Consider the following 6,008-nt stretch of genomic DNA (forward strand, 5'->3'; position numbering starts at 1 on the left):
TTGCTTTCCTTTTGGGAGGAGTAAGGTTTCTTGGGACTCCTATAGCCATGTTTAAAATGCCAGCTCCACTAACTACTGCTTAAGTCAAATCCATCCATAGAGTGGAGCCAGGATGATCTGAATCTTCTTGCTGGATGATGATGATTATATACTTTTAAAATTTAAAATAAAGTCTTATTTTCTATAACTTTATTTGTATTCTCCTTTTAACCAAATTTTGAGAGATTCACATACTTCATGTTGTGTATATTGTCTGTCCCTCCTTTCTTTCAGACTGCCAGGACCTCTTCATAAAGGAAGACACTGGCTTTGAGGGCATATGTGACATTCAGGGGAATGCAATAAGACATGTCTGTAGGCCAGGTGGCATCTGTGGGCCCCATGTATTCCAGTCGTTCACTGTAGCTAGGATCAGAATGTCACAATGTTGGAATTAGCCTACAGTACATATAGGTACAGAGAGAATTGACAGCACCAAAATCTGTTTTAGATAATTGAAACGAGAAATACTGCCTGATCTTTCAGATAGAACTGAGAATAAATAAAGTCACCTCCTTCAGTATGCATATGAAGATGTATAAACTGAACAACTTGGGCTCCAAGGCATCTCTCCAAAGCTGTGCTAACAGTAAAGGAGTGACAATGATGCGTCCTCGGATCTGAAATGATAAAGGGATCCAACATGGAGCTTTTCACCTGCATCTCTGGCTTCTTTTCTGTAAGGTCTACTCACACCAATCTTATTTAAGCCAGTGCCCTCCAGTTGTTCTGGACTTCAACTCACTTGATCCCTTTGACATATTAGCCAAAGTTGTTGAGAGCCACTGTCTAAAATATCGAAGCCAGCAGGTTGGAAAAGGCTGCTCTATAGTTTTCAGGAGTTAAAATGCTCATACTGTTTGCAGCAAGATAGAACTGGTGCCAATCTTGTGCCGTGCAGCATTCCAGAGAGATGAGTCTGGAAGAACAGTGTTCGCACCATTTTCTATAGGAATTCACTCCCTCTTGAGGGATACTTCTTGCATTCTTGCCAAAGCAGCAATCTTGGGGTTACAGAGCTTGTGTCAGCTCTGCTTTCAATCTGTTTTCCTTTTATGTTTTCCAAGCACATCAGTATCATTCATCTTTCAGGAGGTAACAAGGCATAAGATAAGTAAGTGCTGGTTAGTCACTGGCAAGTTAATTAACTTGCTCATTATGCCAGAAACCTGGCAGCTGTAAGAAGCTACTCCTTCATTGTGGATCAGTTTTAGGCTTTCAATAATTTTTTTCACTACCACATTCACACTTTTTCTTCCTAAGCAACAGTGGCAGGAAAAGTGTTTTGCTGTCCTCTCTGGAGATTATGTCACACAGATTGGGAAAGAGTTGTAGGGACCCTGGGAGTGTGGTTAACGTGGTGGAACATTGACAGAGAGGTTGTTAATTTTGACCACCTACAGTTACGTTTTTATAAAACAATACAAGCATATGTTGTATTAAAATAATCATCAATGTTCTCCACCTGAAACAATTAACAATCGGAGTCCCATGAAAGCAAAAAGTAATGTAATGATAATTTACTACATGTGATTTTGCATGGTTTCATGCATACAAGTTCACTGTGCAACAACAGCAGCAATGGTGCAGCTGTAGATGGCTGACACTTTCTTGATCAGATTTATTTCAGTATCACCTATTCCAGTAGAGGACAGTAAACTGCTGAGGTTAGAAAGGCAAAGGTAATCAAACTGGTGGACCTGCTTGTTCTGATTCCTTAGTTCTTGAATGGGCTCATCACCCCTTAAGAATGGTACAGTCTGAGCCTAAGGCAAACAACGGTGCTAGCTGCTTTTAAACCTGATGTTTCAGGTCAAAAGTAAGCAACTTGTGGCCTTCTGTATATATTGGGCTGCAACTTTCAGCAGTCCTAGACAGCATAGCAAAAGGTTAGAATAGTCATCTGAAGTGTCACAAGTTGCCCACCACTACTTTAGGTACACAGTGGGAAAACTGCCTTAGCAAACACATGTTCATTTTGTCCTAAAAATGGATTACCGTACCTTGGCCAAAATCACTATTGTTGAGTTAAGAAATTCAGTTTTAAAAAACAATCCCCACATGTTATAAACCCTTTGTCAATGGCATAAAAACAGTATGTTTATATGCTCCAGTTGAAACAAGAATTGGATACACAAAAGCCATAAATACAATTTTTTTTAAAAAAATGGTAGTAAATCATTTGAAGCCTTCAGCACTTATAATGCAACTACGTTTCTATCTAGAGGTAGCTCTGAATCCACTATAGCTTTCTCTTAGGTAAAGGTTGAACCTGTGGTTCTGTAAAATTGAAAGTTAATAAAACAGAATCTGACATTCTGGGCTCTTTTGTGTCACTGCCTTTTGTTGTCAGGAAATCTAATACTTGGCTGATGAAAGCTAACAGATGCCAGCTCTCATTTGTTTTATTTTTTAAGTGTCAACATGACACTGAAAGGTCAGCTTCTCAAAAGTTTGAATCAAGCAGGGAATAGGTTGAAGTGATAAAAATACCAGAATTAGAGACTAAGGCCTGTTACAGACTGCCAAAATAAAGCTGCTTCGGGTCTCTTTGGAGGTATGCTGTTTAAATGATGCATGCATCCTAAGAATCCGGAAGCTGCACCAAAGCTGCACTCCAGTGCTTAGGAATGGAGTGTGGCTTTGGCACAACCTCCGGACTCTTAGGACCCATGCATCATTTAAATAGCATACCTCCAAAGAGACCTGAAGCAGCTTTATTTTGGCAGTCTGTAACAGGCCTAGATTTGCAAAAAAATTCACATACCTTTAGTGTGTTTCATGGTTTCTGCTATACACTCGTCTCTCCACATTCGCTGGGGTTAGGAGCACAGGACCCCCATGAATGTGGAAAAAACGCAAATAACAAAAACACTATGCTTTTACCTGAGAGAACACTCTTGGAATCTCTAGGTCCTCCAGTTTGACATCTGCCAGACACTGACCATAGAATTGCACTGGAGGAGCTATGAATGCCCAGTGGAGTATTCTCTCTAGGAATCTCTAGGTCATTCAGTGCAACTTTTGGTGAAAGTTGGCCATAGAGGTGTGCTGGAGGACCTAAATATTTCTAAAGAGAACATACTTATAAAATCTGTGAATAATCAAATCCACAAAAGTCAAAGTCACAAATGTGGAGGGATGAGTATAGGTATAATTACTCCAGGTTTATTATTTGCCAAGCTGGAGAGCTGTGTCTTGCAGGAATACCTATTTACTCACAATGCTACTTATAAAGCACACATCGTGCCCAGTTGTGCTGGGTCCATCTCTGTTTATTGTCCTGTGTAAAATAGAAAGGTGCATGGAGAAGGAGATTAGGTGTCATGGCTGTTTGTTACTAAGAATATAATCATCCAACTGCTAATGACCACTGCCTTGATAGGATTACTTAGAAAAACAATCCCCATTACAACCCTGGAGATGTTGTCTTACTCAGTCCACTTGTATCTGAAATGGATTTACTTGGTCCTCCTTATCGCAGGAGATGAATAAAATATTTGTTTATAAAGACCACACATAGTATTTATAATAGTTTTACTGGCTTTGACAAGACTAAAACAGGCAAAGTCAAAGGAATGTGTGGAGTCCAGATGAAAAACAACTTCATCACTAAAGCCAGGGGGTTTTAATGTTTTGGAAGAGACATATGGAAACATGACATTTGGAAATTTGTTCTCCAGATGAGTGCACTGTGGGCTTGAGAACAGTGCCCTCTGACCACAGAAAAGTTATCTTTTGAACAACAAACCCCAGAACCCCCCCACAGCATGTCCAGCAACTTTTCCAAAATCTGCTCTCAAGAAAAGCAAGATAAACTGCTATCCTCCTTTCGCCACTTAAAATTATAATAGATATATTTAGTGTGTGTTGTTTTTGAACTGGCAGAATGGGGTAGCTTGAAATGCCTAAAGACATCCTCTTTTAAACAAAAAAGCCCTTTTACGCTCAACATTATTGAGAATAGGTCCCATTTTCTGCATCCTGCAAGTGAGGACTATTAAAAGCATATGTGAACGCAAGCACCTCGACACAGACATCTAAACAGAGAGCCTTTAACCAGATCACCCCTGTCCACAGACATGAAGCAAGCCCACAAAGCTCAGAGGGCTACATGCGTGTCTTCCGCAATATCTTCAACCAAAAACATTCCATCCGTTTAGATACAAAATAGTTACCAAGGCTGTAACCTTTTTTATACAATCCATCTCTGGCTTTCACTATGGAGATTATTAGACAGGGGAAAGGATGTCCTTGTTGTGTCCTTTTCCCATCCTTAAGGCATGATCGCAAAAAGATTTTCATTCGATGTTGTGCTATCCTATCAGTGTCCCGTCACTGAACTGCAATTGACCATGATCACGCAAAAGATTTTCATATGACGTTGCGCTTATCCTGTCATTGTCCCGTCATTGCAGTGGAATTGTCCTGTAATTTTGTATTAATGGGAGTTTGCATTAATACAATTCCAGTTCAGTGACAGGAGAAGCACGACGTACAGTGCGCCAGCGCCATACATGGGCACACTAAACATTGCTTTCATCTTAAGCTGAAGCTGCACGGCAATACAATGAATGGCTTGTGCGCCGCCACACCCAAGTCCCATTATAGTCAATGGGCCTCGAGCATATGTTTTTCACCTTATGTGGGGAGAGGGTGAAACGGATTCTGAGATTTGTAGTCCAGTGAGGCCAAGAGTTCTCTGGCTGAGAATTGTAAATGCCTTTCCCTAAACTGCAAAACCCAAATGCAACCAGAGCAGTTAAAGTGGAATAGCAGTACTATAAGAGTATAGTGCATGAATAATACAGTGGGTACCTGGTATCCACTGGGGTTTGGTTCCATGACACCTACATGCACACACCTATGGATACCAAAATCTATGGATGCTCAAGTCCCATTAAATACAACAGTGTAGTAAAATGGCATCTTTTATAGAAAATGGCAAAATCAAAGTTGGTATTTTGAAATGTATGTATTTTAAAAGTATTTTCAAGCTCTGGATGGTTGAGTCTGTAAGGAACCCATGGATATGGAGGGCCAACTGTAGCACCCAATTGGGTACCCTCCCATCCTTCCTGTCCTTGTTCTCCTTTTTATACAGCAAGAATGTCTGGGCATCCGCCAGCCTGACTCTGACTCAGTAAAGCTTGCTTGGGCACTGGATGTATGGTTATAGTGCATTTCTCTCGCTCCCACCCAACCAGTTCCTTTTACGTTGTTCCTTCTTTTTGACTGAAGCAGAAGAGGGAGCTGCAGGACTAACAGTGCTCTTGTTTCCAGGAGAGGAGAGGAGAGCCCAGAGGCCCCAGGATGTTAGGTCTGCCATGCAAGCTTTAATTTTCCTTTCCTGCTTAGAGCTTATACTCAGGCCATGAAGCAAGCCAAGTAGCGCTGATCCATCACATAAGTGCTTTACCTTAAGGGGTGGGGGGTGGGGGGTGGGTGGAGAAAGATTTAATGCTGCAACAGCCAGGGTTCCCCCCAGCCCTTCCCCTTCTGTGTAGCAACCAACTTTGTAAACCTAGTAAGCCTGACATTGCATTTTAGTGTTGTCAAGGGTAAAACATACAGAGAGAGAGATGGAGATGCTTTTTGATCTACTTGTGTTGCTAAGTGTTATGACGCTAAGTATATTGGACAATGCAGAGTCCTCCAAAATGGATCTGTGTGGTCTGGATGAATGTGAGAGCATGGCAGTCCTCTTTAAGCAGCTAGGTCTCTATCCTCTTGATCCTGTTCATCTTCACCACACTTGTGTGAACTAAATGCTATTTATGAATAAGTAACCAGTGCTCAGGTGGATGTAGCCAATGCCTTTCACTTGTCCCAACTGAGCAAGTGCTTGCAAAATTGCCATATTGGTTCAGAATTAACATTCATAGAATAGATGGAGATGGGTTACCATCAGTATTAAGAAGGTATTTCATTCAGCACAATAGCTGTCTGTATTGTGCAGTTTCTCCCTG

This window comes from Sceloporus occidentalis, unplaced genomic scaffold (assembly GCF_023333645.1).
Source record: "Sceloporus occidentalis isolate IW3139 unplaced genomic scaffold, rSceOcc1.0.p SCAF_1, whole genome shotgun sequence".
In the NCBI taxonomy this organism is placed as follows: Eukaryota; Metazoa; Chordata; class Lepidosauria; order Squamata; family Phrynosomatidae; genus Sceloporus; species Sceloporus occidentalis.